We start from the raw sequence: 20,687 nt of genomic DNA on the forward strand, positions 1-20,687 counted from the left end.
AGTAATATACTGGTGGTAATAAACTGGTGGTAATATACTGACTGGCAGTAATATACTGGTGGTAATAAACTGGTGGTAATATACTGACTGGTGGCAATATACTGGGAGTAATATACTGACTGGTGGCAATATACTGGGAGTAATATACTGGTAGTAATATACTGACTGGTAGTAATATACTGGTGGTAATAAACTGGTAGTAATATACTGACTGGTGGTAATATACTGACTGGTAATATACTGACTGGTGGTAATATACTGGTGGTAATATACTGACTGGTGGTAATATACTGGTAATATGACTGGTGGTAATATACTGGTAGTAATATACTGACTGGTGGTAATATACTGGTGGTAATAAACTGGTGGTAATATACTGACTGGTGGTAATATACTGACTGGTGGTAATATACTGGTAGTAATATACTGACTGGTGGTAATATACTGGTGGTAATATACTGGTAGTAATATACTGACTGGTGGTAATATACTGGTGGTAATATACTGACTGGTGGTAATATACTGACTGGTAATATACTGACTGGTGGTAATATACTGACTGGTGGTAATATACTGACTGGTGGTAATATACTGACTGGTGGTAATATAATATACTGGTAATATACTGACTGGTGGTAATATACTGACTGGTGGTAATATACTGACTGGTGGTAATATACTGACTGGTGGTAATATACTGACTGGTAATACTGACTGGGTAATATACTGACTGGTGGTAATATACTGACTGGTGGTAATATACTGGTAGTAATATACTGACTGGTGGTAATATAAACTGGTAGTAATATACTGACTGGTGGTAATATACTGACTGGTGGTAATATACTGACTGGTGGTAATATACTGACTGGTGGTAATATACTGGTAGTAATATACTGGTGGTAATAAACTGGTGGTAATATACTGACTGGTGGTAATATACTGACTGGTGGTAATAAACTGGTAGTAATATACTGACTGGTGGTAATATACTGGTAGTAATATACTGGTGGTAATAAACTGGTGGTAATATACTGACTGGTGGTAATATACTGACTGGTGGTAATATACTGACTGGTGGTAATATACTGACTGGTGGTAATATACTGACTGGTGGTAATATACTGACTGGTGGTAATATACTGACTGGTAGTAAATATACTGTAATATACTGGTGGTAATATACTGGTAGTAATATACTGGTGGTAATATACTGGTGGTAATATACTGGTGGTAATATACTGGTGGTAATATACTGGTGGTAATATACTGGTAGTAATATACTGGTGGTAATATACTGGTGGTAATATACTGGTAGTAATATACTGGTAGTAATATACTGGTGGTAATATACTGGTGGTAATATACTGGTAGTAATATACTGGTAGTAATATACTGGTGGTAATATACTGACTGGTGGTAATATACTGGTAGTAATATACTGGTAGTAATATACTGGTGGTAATATACTGGTGGTAATATACTGGTAGTAATATACTGGTAGTAATATACTGGTGGTAATATACTGACTGGTGGTAATATACTGGTGGTAATATAGTGACTGGTGGTAATATACTGGTGGTAATATACTGACTGGTAGTAATATACTGGTAGTAATATACTGGTGGTAATATACCGGTGGTAATATACTGGTAGTAATATACTGACTGGTGGTAATATACTGGTGGTAATAAACTGGTACTAATATACTGACTGGTAGTAATATACTGGTGGTAATATACTGGTACTAATATACTGACTGGTAGTAATATACTGGTGGTAATATACTGGTAGTAATATACTGATGGTAATATACTGGTGGTAATATACTGGTGGTAATATACTGGTGGTAATATACTGGTGGTAATATACTGGTAGTAATATACTGGTAGTAATATACTGGTAGTAATATACTGGTAGTAATATACTGACTGGCAGTAATATACTGGTAGTAATATACTGACTGGTGGTAATATACTGGTAGTAATATACTGACTGGTGGTAATATACTGGTGGTAATATACTGACTGGTGGTAATATACTGACTGGTGGTAATATACTGACTGGTGGTAATAAACTGGTAGTAATATACTGACTGGTGGTAATATACTGGTAGTAATATACTGGTGGTAATAAACTGGTAGTAATATACTGACTGGTGGTAATATACTGACTGGTGGTAATATACTGACTGGTGGTAATATACTGACTGGTGGTAATATACTGGTAGTAATATACAGGTGGTAATAAACTGGTGGTAATATACTGACTGGTGGTAATATACTGACTGGTGGTAATATACTGGTAGTAATATACTGACTGGTGGTAATATACTGGTGGTAATATACTGGTAGTAATATACTGGTAGTAATATACTGACTGGTAGTAATATACTGGTAGTAATATACTGACTGGTGGTAATATACTGGTAGTAATATACTGACTGGTGGTAATATACTGGTGGTAATATACTGGTGGTAATTTACTGACTGGTGGTAATATACTGACTGGTGGTAATATACTGACTGGTGGTAATATACTGACTGGTGGTAATATACTGACTGGTGGTAATATACTGACTGGTGGTAATATACTGACTGGTGGTAATATACTGGTAGTAATATACTGACTGGTGGTAATATACTGGTGGTAATATACTGGTGGTAATTTACTGACTGGTGGTAATATACTGACTGGTGGTAATATACTGACTGGTGGTAATATACTGGTAGTAATATACTGACTGGTGGTAATATACTGACTGGTGGTAATATACTGGTAGTAATATACTGACTGGTGGTAATATACTGGTAGTAATATACTGGTGGTAATAAACTGGTGGTAATATACTGACTGGTGGTAATATACTGACTGGTGGTAATATACTGACTGGTGGTAATATACTGACTGGTGGTAATATACTGGTAGTAATATACTGACTGGTGGTAATATACTGGTAGTAATATACTGGTGGTAATATACTGGTGGTAATATACTGGTAGTAATATACTGGTGGTAATATACTGGTGGTAATATACTGGTAGTAATATACTGGTGGTAATATACTGGTGGTAATATACTGGTAGTAATATACTGGTAGTAATATACTGGTGGTAATATACTGGTGGTAATATACTGGTAGTAATATACTGGTAGTAATATACTGGTGGTAATATACTGACTGGTGGTAATATACTGGTGGTAATATAGTGACTGGTGGTAATATACTGGTGGTAATATACTGACTGGTAGTAATATACTGGTAGTAATATACTGGTGGTAATATACGGTGGTAATATACTGGTAGTAATATACTGACTGGTGGTAATATACTGGTGGTAATAAACTGGTACTAATATACTGACTGGTAGTAATATACTGGTGGTAATATACTGGTACTAATATACTGACTGGTAGTAATATACTGGTGGTAATATACTGGTAGTAATATACTGATGGTAATATACTGGTGGTAATATACTGGTGGTAATATACTGGTGGTAATATACTGGTGGTAATATACTGGTAGTAATATACTGGTAGTAATATACTGGTAGTAATATACTGGTAGTAATATACGGACTGGCAGTAATATACTGGTAGTAATATACTGACTGGTGGTAATATACTGGTAGTAATATACTGACTGGTGGTAATATACTGGTGGTAATATACTGACTGGTGGTAATATACTGACTGGTGGTAATATACTGACTGGTGGTAATAAACTGGTGGTAATATACTGACTGGTAATATACTACTGGGTAATATAATATACTGGTAGTAATATACTGACTGGTGGTAATATACTGGTGGTAATATACTGGTGGTAATATACTGACTGGTGGTAATATACTGGTGGTAATATACTGACTGGTGGTAATATACTGACTGGTGGTAATATACTGGTGGTAATAAACTGGTGGTAATATACTGGTGGTAATAAACTGACTGTAGTAATATACTGACTGGTGGTAATATACTGGTGGTAATATACTGACTGGTGGTAATATACTGGTGGTAATAAACTGGTGGTACTATACTGACTGGTGGTAATAGACTGGTAGTAATGTACTGACTGGTGTTAATATACTGGTGGTAATATACTGGTGGTAATAAACTGGTGGTAATATACTGGTGGTAATATACTGACTGGTGGTAATATACTGGTGGTAATATACTGACTGGTGGTAATATACTGGTGGTAATAAACTGACTGTAGTAATATACTGACTGGTGGTAATATACTGACTGGTGGTAATATACTGGCAGTAATATACTGGTAGTAATATACTGACTGGTAGTAATATACTGGTAGTAATATACTGACTGGTAGTAATATACTGACTGGTAGTAATATACTGGTAGTAATATACTGACTGGTAGTAATATACTGGTAGTAATATACTGGTAGTAATATACTGACTGGTAGTAATATACTGGTAGTAATATACTGGTAGTAATATACTGACTGGTAGTAATATACTGACTGGTAGTAATATACTGGTAGTAATATACTGACTGGTAGTAATATACTGACTGGTAGTAATATACTGGTAGTAATATACTGACTGGTGGTAATATACTGGTGGTAATTTACTGACTGGTGGTAATATACTGACTGGTGGTAATATACTGACTGGTGGTACTATACTGACTGGTGGTAATATACTGACTGGTGGTAATAAACTGGTAGTAATATACTGACTGGTGGTAATATACTGGTAGTAATATACTGACTGGTGGTAATATACTGTTGGTAATATACTGGTGGTAATATACTGACTGGTGGTAATATACTGGTGGTAATATAGTGCCTGGTGGTAATATACTGACTGGTGGTAATATACTGGTGGTAATATACTGACTGGGGGTAATATACTGGTGGTAATATACTGGTAGTAATATACTGACTGGTGGTAATATACTGGTGGTAATATACTGGTGGTAATATACTGGTAGTAATATATGACTGGTAGTAATATACTGGTAGTAATATACTGGTGGTACTGGTGGTAATATACTGACTGGTGGTAATATACTGGTGGTAATATACTGACTGGTGGTAATATACTGACTGGTGGTAATATACTGGTGGTAATATACTGACTGGTGGTAATATAATGACTGGTGGTAATATACTGACTGGTGGTAATATACTGACTGGTGGTAATATACTGGTGGTAATATACTGACTGGTGGTAATATACTGGTGGTAATATACTGACTGGTGGTAATATACTGGACTGGTGGTAATATACTGGTGGTAATATACTGACTGGTGGTAATATACTGACTGGTGGTAATATACTGGTGGTAATATACTGACTGGTGGTAATATACTGGTAGTAATATACTGGTAGTAATATACTGGTGGTAATATACTGGTGGTAATATACTGGTGGTAATATAGTGACTGGTGTTAATATACTGGTGGTAATATACTGGTGGTAATATACTGACTGGTGGTAATATACTGGTGGTAATATACTGACTGGTGGTAATATACTGTCTGGTGGTAATATACTGGTGGTAATATACTGACTGGTGGTAATATAATGACTGGTGGTAATATACTGACTGGTGGTAATATACTGACTGGTGGTAATATACTGGTGGTAATATACTGGTGGTAATATACTGACTGGTGGTAATATACTGGTAGTAATATACTGACTGGTACTGGTAGTAATATACTGACTGGTGGTAATATACTGGTGGTACTGGTGGTATACTGACTGGTGGTAATAATATACTGACTGGTGGTAATATACTGACTGGTGGTAATATACTGGTGGTAATATACTGACTGGTGGTAATATACTGACTGGTGGTAATATACTGACTGGTGGTAATATACTGGTGGTAATATACTGACTGGTGGTAATATACTGACTGGTGGTAATATACTGACTGGTGGTAATATACTGACTGGTGGTAATATACTGGTGGTAATATACTGACTGGTGGTAATATACTGGTGGTAATATACTGGTGGTAATATACTGACTGGTGGTAATATACTGACTGGTGGTAATATACTGACTGGTGGTAATATACTGGTGGTAATATACTGACTGGTGGTAATAAACTGACTGGTGGTAATATACTGGTAGTAATATACTGACTGGTGGTAATATACTGGTGGTAATATACTGACTGGTGGTAATATACTGGTGGTAATATACTGACTGGTGGTAATATACTGACTGGTGGTAATATACTGACTGGTGGTAATATACTGACTGGTAGTAATATACAGGTGGTAATATACTGACTGGTGGTAATATACTGGTGGTAATATACTGGTGGTAATATACTGACTGGTGGTAAAATACTGACTGGTGGTAATATACTGACTGGTGGTAATATACTGACTGGTGGTAAAATACTGACTGGTGGTAATATACTGACTGGTGATAATAAACTGGTGGTAATATACTGACTGGTAGTAATATACTGACTGGTGGTAATATACTGACTGGTGGTAATATACTGACTGGTGGTAATATACTGGTAGTAATATACTGGTGGTAATATACTGACTGGTGATAATAAACTGGTGGTAATATACTGACTGGTGGTAATATACTGGTAGTAATATACTGGTGGTAATATACTGGTGGTAATAAACTGACTGGTGGTAAAATACTGACTGGTGGTATTATACTGACTGGTGGTAATATACTGGTGGTAATAAATTGACTGGTGGTAATATACTGGTGGTAATATACTGGTGGTAATATACTGGTGGTAATATACTGGTGGTAATAAACTGGTTGTAATATACTGACTGGTGGTAATATACTGGTGGTAATATACTGGTGGTAATACACTGGTGGTAATAAACTGACTGGTGGTAATATACTGGTGGTAATAAACTGACTGGTGGTAATATACTGACTGGTGGTAATATACTGGTGGTAATAAACTGACTGGTGGTAATATACTGACTGGTGGTAATATACTGGTGGTAATATACTGGTGGTAATATACTGACTGGTGGTAATATACTGGTGGTAATATACTGACTGGTAGTAATATACTGACTGGTGGTAATATACTGGTAGTAATATACTGGTGGTAATATACTGGTGGTAATATACTGGTAGTAATATACTGGTGGTAATAAACTGACTGGTGGTAATATACTGACTGGTGGTAATATACTGGTGGTAATAAACTGGACTGGTGGTAATATACTGACTGGTGGTAATATACTGGTGGTAATATACTGGGTACTGGTGGTAATATACTGGTGGTAATATACTGACTGGTGGTAATATACTGACTGGTGGTAATATATACTGACTGGTAGTAATATACTGACTGGTGGTAATATACTGGTGGTAATATACTGGTGGTAATATACTGGTGGTAATATACTGGTAGTAATATACTGGTGGTAATATACTGGTGGTAATATACTGACTGGTGGTAATATACTGGTGGTAATAAACTGACTGGTGGTAATATACTGGTGGTAATAAACTGACTGGTGGTAATATACTGGTGGTAATAAACTGACTGGTGGTAATAAACTGGTGGTAATAAACTGACTGGTGGTAATATACTGACTGGTGGTAATATACTGACTGGTGGTAATATACTGGTGGTAATATACTGGTAGTAATATACTGACTGGTGGTAATATACTGGTGGTAATATACTGGTGGTAATAAACTGACTGGTGGTAATATACTGGTGGTAATAAACTGACTGGTGGTAATAAACTGGTGGTAATATACTGGTGGTAATAAACTGACTGGTGGTAATATACTGACTGGTGGTAATATACTGACTGGTGGTAATATACTGGTGGTAATATACTGGTAGTAATATACTGACTGGTGGTAATATACTGGTGGTAATATACTGGTGGTAATAAACTGACTGGTGGTAATATACTGGTGGTAATAAACTGACTGGTGGTAATAAACTGGTGGTAATATACTGGTGGTAATATACTGACTGGTGGTAATATACTGACTGGTGGTAATACTACTGGTGGTAATATACTGACTGGTGGTAATATACTGACTGGTGGTAATATACTGACTGGTGGTAATATACTGGTGGTAATATACTGACTGGTGGTAATATACTGACTGGTGGTAATATACTGACTGGTGGTAATATACTGACTGGTGGTAATATACTGGTGGTAATATACTGACTGGTGGTAATATACTGGGTGGTAATATACTGGTGGTAATATACTGACTGGTGGTAATATACTGACTGGTGGTAATATACTGACTGGTGGTAATATACTGACTGGTGGTATATACTGGTGGTAATACTGGTGGTAATATACTGACTGGTGGTAATAAACTGACTGGTGGTAATATACTGGTAGTAATATACTGACTGGTGGTAATATACTGGTGGTAATATACTGACTGGTGGTAATATACTGGTGGTAATATACTGGTGGTAATATACTGGTGGTAATATACTGGTGGTAATATACTGACTGGTGGTAATATACTGGTGGTAATATACTGACTGGTAGTAATAAACTGACTGGTGGTAATATACTGTTAGTAATATACTGGTGGTAATATACTGGTGGTAATATACTGGTAGTAATATACTGGTGGTAATAAACTGACTGGTGGTAATATACTGACTGGTGGTAATATACTGGTGGTAATAAACTGACTGGTGGTAATATACTGACTGGTGGTAATATACTGACTGGTGGTAATATACTGGTGGTAATAAACTGACTGGTGGTAATATACTGGTGGTAATAAACTGACTGGTGGTAATATACTGACTGGTGGTAATATACTGACTGGTGGTAATATACTGGTGGTAATATACGGGTAGTAATATACTGACTGGTGGTAATATACTGGTGGTAATATACTGGTGGTAATAAACTGACTGGTGGTAATATACTGGTGGTAATAAACTGACTGGTGGTAATAAACTGGTGGTAATATACTGGTGGTAATAAACTGACTGGTGGTAATATACTGACTGGTGGAGAAGGTCAGAGGTCAGAGTAAGTTATGATGGCATTATTGGTCAAAAGTCATATCAAATAATGTATATGATATGTAGAAAAAATTCTGTTTTTTTAGATGGAACAATCCACAAGCAATAAAGATGACAATGTGAATATATTCTGGTCTTGGAGAAGAACAGCAAAGGGAGAAATATTTGAGAAAGACAGAGGGCCAGCGGGTTTCTGCTGCTCAAGATGGAGGTTTTCCCAAACACAGATGAAACACTTACATAATTCATAACTCACTGCCTCAGTGATCTGTCTGTCTGTCTGTCTGTCTGTCTGTCTGTCTGTCTGTCTGTCTGTCTGTCTGTCTGTCTGTCTGTCTGTCTGTCTCTCTCTCTCTCTGTCTGTCTCTCTCTCTCTCTCTCTCTCCCTCTCTCTCTCCCTCTCTCCCTCTCTCTCTCGCTCTTTCTGTCTGTATGTCTCTCTGTTTCTCCCTCTCTGTCTCTCTCTGTCTCTCTCTGTCTCTCTCTCTCTCTCTGTCTCTCTCTCTCTCTCTCTCTCTTTCTGTCTGTCTGTCTGTCTGTCTCTCCCCCTCTGTCTGTCTGTCTGTCTGTCTGTCTGTCTGTCTGTCTCTCTCTCTCTCTCTCTCTCTCTCCCTCCCTCTCTCCCTCTCTCTCTCTCACTCTTTCTGTCTGTATGTCTCTCTGTTTCTCCCTCTCTGTCTCTCTCTGTCTCTCTCTCTCTCTCTTTCTGTCTGTCTGTCTCTCTGTCTCTCCCCCTCTGTCTCTCTCTTCCTCTCTCTCTCTCGCTCGCTCTATCTCTCTCTAAATCGCTGTATTGAGCATTTCCCCAATCCCAAAATTATCCATCCACCTGACAGGTGTGGCATATCAAGAAGCTGATTAAACAGCATAATCATTACACAGGTGCACCTTTTGATGGGAAAAAAACCATGAAAATAAATGATGATGAAATTATCCTCAAATTAAAGCTGACAGTCTGAATTTTAACCTCATAGCCATTGTATCATTTCAAATCCAAAGTGATGGAATAGAGAGCAAAAACAACAAGTTTGTCACTTTCCCAATATGTTTGGAGCTCCCTGTCCCTGCTTTCAACCCCTTCTGCCCTCAGAATAGCTTCAATTCATTTGGGAAAGTGTTCCACAGGGATGCTGGCCCATGTTGACTAAAAGTGCTTCCCACAGTTGTGTCAAGTTGGCTGGATGTCCTTTGGGTGGTAGAACATTCTTGATACACACAGGAAACTGTTGAGTGTGAAAGAAAACAGCAGATTTGTAGTTTTTGACACACTCAAACTAGGGCTGGACTGTATACCGTATTTTACTGTATACCGGTAGTGATGCACGGACCGGTTTGGGTTTTTACCGGTAACAGAATCCTCCTTTATGGTCTGACCCAACAACAGAAGGTCACCTCCTTCATGGCCTGACCCAACAACAGAAGGTCACCTCCTTCATGACCTGACCCAACAACAGAAGGTTACCTCCTTCATGACCTGACCCAACAACAGAAGGTCACCTCCTTCATGACCTGACCCAACAACAGAAGGTCACCTCCTTCATGGCCTGACCCAACAACAGAAGGTCACCTCCTTCATGGCCTGACCCAACAACAGAAGGTCACCTCCTTCATGACCTGACCCAACAACAGAAGGTCACCTCCTTCATGACCTGACCCAACAACAGAAGGTCACCTCCTTCATGACCTGACCCAACAACAGAAGGTCACCTCCTTCATGACCTGACCCAACAACAGAAGGTCACCTCCTTCATGGCCTGACCCAACAACAGGAGGTCACCTCCTCCATGGTCTGACCCAACAACAGAAGGTCACCTCCTTCATGGTCTGACCCAACAACAGAAGGTCAGAAGTTCCTCCCTAAAAGCATCCAGGGTTCTAACTAAACACAACATGCCCTTCACAGACTACGGAGGTATTTAAAAGGTGCATGGTGACAGTTTTGGCAGAAATGGCTACAGACAAGTCTATGGATAGCATCATTTCTCTCTGTTAAACAGGTGTCTGCGTCAACAGCCGGACGCTGTGTCCGTGCACTGGGAGATGAGGTGCATAGGATTGTTCTGGAGGGGCTCAGTCAGGCTGATGATGAGACTACTGACAACACTGATGGAGAACAGTTGTGTGTGTATCGGACCGTTATTTTACTGGACATGAAAGGAAGAGCTACGGATTCCATCGAAGGGACACACCACCGGGGACATTCTATTCACAAAGCTGGAACAATTGTTGACGCAGAATGGCCTGTCATTCCACACAGTCAACTTGGTGGTCACCGACGGGGCTCCTGGTGTGGTGTGCAGACACAGGGGCCTGGTCAGCAGGTTGAAGGAGATCGCCCCACAAATGAATGGTTTGCATTGTCTCATCCATCAGAGTGTGCTGTGTGCCAGAATAAACACTGAGCTAAAAAGATGTGATGGGATGAAGTCATACGCATAATCACCTTTGTCAGGGAGCCATCAAGCAACACAACACTGTCTTTTCCTGCAAGCTTGTGACAGAATCAGAGGAGGCCTCCCACGATGATCTCCTGCTTCACAACACTGTATTTTCCTGCAAGCTTGTGACAGAATCAGAGGAGGCCTCCCACGATGATCTCCTGCTTCACAACATTTTCTTTTCCTGCAAGCTTGTGACAAAATCAGAGCAGGCCTCCCACGATGATCTCCTGCTTCACAACGACGTGATCTGGCTGAGTAAAGGAAAGAGCTGGAGAGGTTCAGTGAGCTGCATGACCAGGTTGTAGATTTTCTCAGAAATGAAAGCCAAATGAAAGCACCTTTGTTTCAGGAAATGTAGGAATTCGTATCCAATCTGCAGTTACAAGGAAGAGGGAAAACAGTCGTGGACATGATGGAAAAAACTGAGGTCTTTACTGGGACAGCGGTTTGATCTGAACTTCTGCAAAACCATTGCACTTCAGCACACTGAAGAACATATAGGCAGTCCACCCAAGTGGTGAATTCTCCTCCCCGAGCTAAGAAAACGATACCTTCGCTGGATGAGGCCGCATTTCAAACTGAGCTGATTGAACTCCAGACGTCGAGCCGAATCAGGGATGCGCTCAGGAGTGCCGAGTCCCTGTGTGCGTTTTGGGTGGACATGCTCAGAGGAATACAGCACTATAAAGAAACGTGCATTTTATGTTCTAACAATGTTTGGATCGACTTACAACGACCTGTGAGTCGTCCTTTCCACATTAGTCAATCGACGACTGCCTGCGCATCAAAATCACATCCATCTCACTCGACATCCACAAGTTGATGTCTGAGGGGCAAGTAACTCAGCGGCCTATATGACCTTATTTAGTAAACACTGACATTATTGTCCAGGGATATTTAGGTGTTAAGCTGTTTGTTCTGTCGTGAAAAGAGCAGGCTATCCCGATACAGACATTCAGACACAAACATTACATATTTCTCTTTAAATGACTGTTTTATGTTGGATGCTACATTTTTTGGGCCAGTTACAATTGTAAGTAGGTCTAATGAAAACCAATCCTACTTCTATTAGGCTGTTAAGCCTCATAGTCTACCTCAGCCAGTGAAGATATTTTATATAGGTCTATCCCGATACAATCCTACTTCTATTAGGCTGCAACCCCTCATAGTCTACCTCAGCCAGTGAAGATATTTTATATAGGTCTATCCCGATACAATCCTACTTCTATTAGGCTGCAACCCCTCATAGTCTACCTCAGCCAGTAAAGATATTTTATATAGGTCTAATGAAAACCAATCCTACTTCTATTAGGCTGTTAAGCCTCACAGTCTACCTCAGCCAGTGAAGATATTTTATATAGGTCTATCCCGATACAGACATTCAGACACAAACATTACATATTCATAAACCAATCCTACTTCTATTAGGCTGTTAAGCCTCATAGTCTACCTCAGCCAGTTAAGATATTGTATATAGGTCTATCCCGATACAATCCTACTTCTATTAGGCTGCAACCCCTCATAGTCTACCTCAGCCAAGATAGGTTCCCGATACAATCCTACTTCTATTAGGCTGTTAAGGTCTACCTCAGCCAGTTAAGATATTGTATATAGGTCTATCCCGATACAGACATTCAGACACAAACATTACATATTCATAAACCAATCCTACTTCTATTAGGCTGTTAAGCCTCATAGTCTACCTCAGCCAGTGAAGATATTGTATATAGGTCTATCCCGATACAATCCTACTTCTATTAGGCTGTTAAGCCTCATAGTCTACCTCAGCCAGTGAAGATATTTTATATGGGTCTGGGCTCTGAAGAAATAGACTCCAATTAAGCCCTCTTGTTGTTTGTGAAGTCACATTAAAATGAAGATTATTGTTGAAATAAATTATTCTACTGGTGTAGCTTTTCTCCATCTGTTGCTGGGCAAGATAGATATATTTTCAGCACCAGGCCTCCTATTGGTTGCAGCTTTACGTTTCAGCACCAGGCCTCCTATTGGTTGCAGCTTTACGTTTCAGCACCAGGCCTCCTATTGGTTGCAGCTTTACGTTTCAGCACCAGGCCTCCTATTGGTTGCAGATTTACGTTTCAGCAGCAGGCCTCCTATTGGTTGCAGCTTTACGTTTCAGCAGCAGGCCTCCTATTGGTTGCATCTTTACGTTTCAGCAGCAGGCCTCCTATTGGTTGCAGCTTTACGTTTCAGCACCAGGCCTCCTATTGGTTGCAGCTTTACGTTTCAGCACCAGGCCTCCTATTGGTTGCAGCTTTACGTTCGTGTGACTAAAACATTTCAGTTAATTACTAGTGCTCCCAACTTGGGCCAATCAATGTAATTGTGTAAATAACAGATCTCTATAGCAAGATGCGTCATTCACCCACGTTTAGTAAAAATCGGGTCAGTGCTCGCTGCGATATCGCGTGTGACTAACGCATGAACGGACGGATGGAGACAGATCCACAGTCCCCTCCCCGATTTCATTGTGGGGGACAATGATTCACATGATGTTTCCCTATTTGCTGCTTGACTGGACCACAACAAAAGAAGCCCCACTCAGTGAGATGAAGCACAGCTTGATGCTTCATGCTGCCGTGCACTAGCCTGCCGTGCACTAGCCTGCCGTGCACTAGCCTGCCGTGCACTAGCCTGCCGTGCACTAGCCTACTAATAGCAGAGAGGGACGGAGGGAACAGATGATATTCAAATGTTGTAGTATCTAATGATGAGAAAATATATAGAACTCTTGTAAGAATCTAAATGCATTGTGTTTAGTACAACACAAGGCAGCAGGCCTATCCATGGCCTTACAATACATTACAATACATTACAATACAATACAATACATTACTTTACAATACATTACAATACATTACAATACATTGCAATACATTACAATACAATACATTACAATACATTACAATACAATACAATACAATACATTACATTACAATACAATACAATACAATACATTACAATACAATACAATACAATACAATACAATATATTACATTACAATACAATACAATACATTACAATACAATGCAATACATTACAATACAATACAAAATCCATTCAAATCAAATCAAATGTTATTGGTCACATATTTAGCTCCAACAGTGCAGTAATATCTAACAATTCACAACAACACACACATCTGAAAGTAGAAGAATGGAATTAAGAAATATATAAATATTAGGACGAGCAATGTTGGAGTGGCATTGACTAAATACAGTAGAATAGAATACAGTATATACATATGAGATTAGTAAAGCAGTATGTAAACATTATTACAGTGACTAGTTAGTAAATACATATGAGTAGTAAATAGTATATAGATATGAGTACAGTATAAAGATATTAGATGAGTAAAGCAGTATGTAAACATTATTAAAGTGGCCAGTGATTCCATGTATATGTACAGTTGAAGTCAGAAGTTTACATACACTTAGGTTGGAGTCATTAAAACTCGTTTTTCAACCAGTCCACAAATGTCTTGTTAACAAACTATAGTTTTGGCAAGTCGGTTAGGACATCTAAGTCATTTTTCCAACAATTGTTTACAGACAGATTATTTCACTTATAATTCACTGTATCACAATTCCAGTGGGTCAGAAGTTTACATACACTAAGTTGACTGTGCCTTTAAACAGCTTGGAAAATTCCAGAAAATTATGTCATGGCTTTAGAAGCTTCTGATAGGCTAATTGATATCATTTGAGTCTATTGGAGGTGTACCTGTGGATGTATTTCAAGGCCTACCTTCAAACTCAGTGCCTCTTTGCTTGACATCATGGGAAAATCAAAAGAAATCAGCCAAGACCTCAGAAAAAAAATTCTAGACCTCCACAAGTCTGGTTCATCCTAGGGAGCAATTTCCAAACGCCTGAAGGTACCACGTTCATCTGTACAAACAATAGTACGCAAATATAAACACCATGGGACCACACAGCCGTCATACCGCTCAGGAAGGAGACGCGTTCTGTCTCCTAGAGATGAACGTACTTTGGTGCAAAAAGTGCAAATCAATCCCAGAACAACAGCAGAGGACCATGTGAAGATGCTGGAGGAAGCAGGTACAAAAGTATCAATATCCACAGTAAAACAAGTCCTATATCGACATAACCTGAAAGGCCGCTCAGCAAGGAAGAAGCCACTGCTCCAAAACCGCCATAAAAAAGCCAGACTACAGTTTGCAACTGCACATGGGGACAAAGATCGTACTTTTTGGAGAAATGTCCTCATGACTGATGAAAATTTTTGACCCACTTAAACAATTTAAAGGCAACGCTACCAAATACTAATTGAGTGTATGTAAACTTCTGACCCACTGGGAATGTGATTAAAGAAATAAAGCTGAAATAAATCATTCTCTCTACTATTATTCTGACATTTCACATTCTTAAAAAAAAGTGGTGATCCTAACGGACCTAAAACAGGGGATTTTTACTAGGATTAAATGTCAGGAATTGTGAAAAACTAAGTTTAAATGTATTTGGCTAAAGTGTATGTAAACTTCCGACTTCAACTGTATATAGGGCAGCAGCCTCTAAGGTGCAGGGTTGAGTAACCAGGTGGTAGCTGGCTAGTGATGGCTGTTTAACATTCTGATGGCCTTGAGATAGAAGCTGTTTTTCAGTCTCTCGGTCCCAGCTTTGATGCACCTGTACTGACCTCGCCTTCTGGATGATAGCGGGGTGAACAGGCAGTGGTTCGCCTGGTTGCTGAGAGACTTTTACATTTCTTCAAAACAATCAAACATTAAAATATCAGAATACATTCTAATATAAAGTCATGTGGATAACATAATGTTGTAATTTCCACAACACAGTTTGCCCCCAGTGATGCATTGGACAGACCGCACCACCCTGTGGAGAGCCTTGCGGTTGGGAGCGGGGGCAGTTGCCGTACCAGGCGGTGAAACAGCCAGACAGGATGCTCTCGATTGTGCATCTGTAAATGTTTCTGAGGGTCTTAGGTTCCAAGCCAAACATTACAATACATTACAATATATTATATTACATTACAATACAACACATTACATTACATTACAATACATTACAATACATTACAATATATTATATTACATTACAATACAACACATTACATTACATTACAATACATTACAATATATTACATTACAATACAATACAATACATACATTACATTACAATACATTACAATATATTACAATACAATACAATACAATACAATACAATACATTACAATACAATACATTACATTACATTACAATACAATACAATACAATACAATACAATACAATACATTACATTACATTACAATACATTACAATACATTACAATATATTATATTACATTACAATACAACACATTACATTACAATACAATACAATACAATACATTACAATACAATACACTATATTACAATACAATACATTACAATACACTATATTACAATACAATACAATACATTACATTACATTACAATACAATACAATACAATACAATACAATACAATATATTACATTACATTACATTACAATACAATACATTACAATACACTATATTACAATACAATACAATACATTACATTACAATACAATACATTACAATACAATACAATATAATACAATACATTACATTACATTACATTACATTACAATACATTACAATACATTACATTACAATACAATACAATACATTACAATACATTACAATACAATACAATACAATACAATACATTACATTACATTACATTACATTACAATACAATACAATACAATACAATACATTACAATACATTACAATACACTATATGACAATACAACACATTACAATACAATACACTATATTACAATACAATACAATAATTTACATTACAATACAATACAATACAATACATTACATTACATTACATTACAATACATTACAATATATTACATTACAATACAATACAATACAATACAATACAATACATTACAATACAACACATTACATTACATTACAATACATTACAATACATTACAATACAATACAATACATTACATTACATTACAATACATTACAATACACTATATGACAATACAACACATTACAATACAATACACTATATTACAATACAATACATTACAATACAATACAACACATTACAATACATTAATTAAAATACAATACACCACATTACATTACAATGCAATACATTACAATACAATACAATACATTACATTACAATACAATACATTACAATACAATACAATACATTACAATACAATACAATACATTACAATACACTATATGACAATACAACACATTACATTACATTACAATACAATACAATACAATACATTACATTACAATACAATACATTACATTACATTACAATACAACACATTACAATACATTACATTAAAATACAATACTTTACAATACAATATATTACAATACAATACATTACAATGCAATACAATATATTACAATATGTTACATTACAATACAATATATTACAATACATTACAATGCAATACAATATATTACAATACATTGCATTACATTACAATACAATACTTTGCAATACAATACTAAAATAATTTCTGAATCCTCTCACTTCCACCCTCCCCCATAATACACACCAGTGGTGGCTGGTGGGAGGAGCTATAGGAGGATGGGCTCATTGTAATGGCTGGAACGGAATCAGACACGTCAAACATACGGAAACCACATTTAACTCCATTCCATGTTTCCCGTTGCAGCCATTACAATGAGCGACGTCCTCCTATAGCTCCTCCCACCAGCCTCCACTGCTACACATGAAGCACCCAACAGAGCCCTCAGACCAGTCTCCTCCTGTTCTATCCACAACCAGGATTAACCTTCTGAATTGTGGACATTTGGAATGTGATGGATAAGATTTGGTAAGCTCTCCTTGGCTATGCCAAACTGAAAGTCTGGTCAACCCACACTCTAATTTTAGTTCATACCACAAGAGGGCAGAGATATGATCCATCCTATCTGACTCACCCCCAGCTACATCACCAGCACCCTCACCTCTCCCTCTCCCTCTCTCTTCCCTCTTTCCCTCTCTCTCCCCTCTCTCTCTCTTGCTCTCTCTCTCTCTCTCTCCCCTCTCTTTCCTCTCTCTCTCCTCTCTCTCTCTCTCTCCTCTCTCTCTCTATGCCTCCCTCTTTCTCTCTATCCCTCCCTCTGTCTTTCTCTCTCTCTCTCCCTAGCTCTCTCTCCCTACACTACCAACATTCTCTCATCTCTGATATATTGCTTTCTGGTCAAACATTCATAACCAATTAGATTATTATCTGTAATAAATAAAGGATTGTTCATATATGCCTGGAAAAACTTGAAAGGTTTAATATGTATTTATTAATTTAAATGGATAATTCCTCTAAAAACACAATTTCCTCGAGAAAAAAGGGTGAATCCATAATCAAACTTATGAAATCACAATTTCACCCCGGAGGTCTCAGACAACTAATGGAACAAATGTTGAACCAATCTTCGATTCCCATTCAAATAATCTCCGATTTTTTTTTTTGTGATACAGTTTTTGTATCACATGGATATAAACTATACGAGTAATGCTTCTAATGAGGCAGAATGTCCATAATTTTGATATTTAGAAATACGCATGCAGACTATTTGTGCGCAATTCATAAAATATTTGACGTCAACGTGTGCCGGTTTCAATCGTTCCGGTGAGGCTGATATATTGTGATGTGTAAAATGTGTTCCCTTCGTGAGATAGCCTGTCATTTCAACGTAGACTAATTGAATAATGTTGTGGCAATATAAAGCGACACAGTAGCCTACTACCATATGTCTGCTTCAACAGAACAACATATCCAGTCCACAAAAATCTATTTTTCACCATTAAAAACTATCTCATTCTGTAATAAAATGTGTTATATCACTTACCCTTTCGCTAAAATAAGTTCCTATCAACGGTAAAGCACTATTTGCATCATAAATGACAGCTTTCCTTGGTTTCTTGTTCTCTACATTGGGATAACTGTGCTTGCCGTTTCTCCATCTTCCCGTGGAGCGGATGCAGCGCGTCTCCAACAGGCACGGTCTCGGTGTGCGACGCACGAGAGGTTCTCCACGCCTACGATAGGTGGACTTTGAAGGGAGCGAGGGAAAGAGCGGTGGGAACCGGAGGGAGGAAGAATGGTTGCGGCAACAGCGTTTCTCTCTCCCCGCTCAAAACATTGCATCTCAAGACCACCCCCTCGAAATATTCCTCCAACTACCAGGTTAGGGTGGGGGATGGGTGTGTGTTTCTGTCTGTGTGTTCATCATCATCATCATCATCATCATCATTACCCCATCATCGTCGTCATCAAAATAAAATTGGATTCATAATGGCCTATTCCCACAATGTGAAAGAGGGAGTGAACACAGAAGCCTATATGAATTGGGACATTGGTATGATGGTTGATAATTCATCTCTTAAATCTCCACTAGAATAACATCTGAATACTAAGAGCGTTTCAGATCAAGAGGGGAAGACACAGAGCACAGCAGTGATCCAACCTCTCCTCTCTGTTCTGCTTGATGCTTGTATCAGAGCCTTCCTTCCTGCTGTCTCTCCTCTCCTCTCTGTTCTGCTTGATGCTTGTATCAGAGCTCTCCTTCCTGCTGTCTCTCCTCTCTGTTCTGCTTGATGCTTGTATCAGAGCCCTCCTTCCTGCTGTCTCTCCTCTCCTCTCTGTTCTGCTTGATGCTTGTATCAGAGCCCTCCTTCCTGCTGTCTCCCCTCTCTGTTCTGCTTGATGCTTGTATCAGAGCTCTCCTTCCTGCTCTCTCCTCTCTGTTCTGCTTGATGCTTGTATCAGAGCTCTCCTTCCTGCTGTCTCTCCTCTCTGTTCTGCTTGATGCTTGTATCAGAGCTCTCCTTCCTGCTGTCTCTCCTCTCTGTTCTGCTTGATGCTTGTATCAGAGCTCTCCTTCCTGCTGTCTCTCCTCTCTGTTCTGCTTGATGCTTGTATCAGAGCTCTCCTTCCTGCAGTCTCCCTCTCCTCTCTGTTCTGCTTGATGCTTGTATCAGAGCTCTCCTTCCTGCTGTCTCTCCTCTCTGTTCTGCTTGATGCTTGTATCAGAGCTCTCCTTCCTGCTGTCTCTCCTCTCTGTTCTGCTTGATGCTTGTATCAGAGCTCTCCTTCCTGCTGTCTCTCCTCTCTGTTCTGCTTGATGCTTGTATCAGAGCTCTCCTTCCTGCTGTCTCTCCTCTCTGTTCTGCTTG

General features: G+C 38.4%; 1 protein-coding gene across 1 annotated transcript in view; it reads right to left on the reverse strand.

The window, feature by feature from the left end:
• The window catches only part of slc35g2b (solute carrier family 35 member G2b), a 22,073-nt gene extending 1,827 nt beyond the window's left edge, over nt 1-20,246 (reverse strand). Inside the window, exon 1 of the mRNA XM_024392403.2 lies at nt 19,361-20,246. The gene's annotated coding sequence lies outside the window, so the exon portion shown is untranslated. The remainder of the gene's footprint in view (nt 1-19,360) is intronic.
• Between the last annotated feature and the right edge of the window lie 441 nt (nt 20,247-20,687).

Source organism: Oncorhynchus tshawytscha, linkage group LG29 (genome assembly GCF_018296145.1).
Source record: "Oncorhynchus tshawytscha isolate Ot180627B linkage group LG29, Otsh_v2.0, whole genome shotgun sequence".
Taxonomy (NCBI): Eukaryota; Metazoa; Chordata; class Actinopteri; order Salmoniformes; family Salmonidae; genus Oncorhynchus; species Oncorhynchus tshawytscha.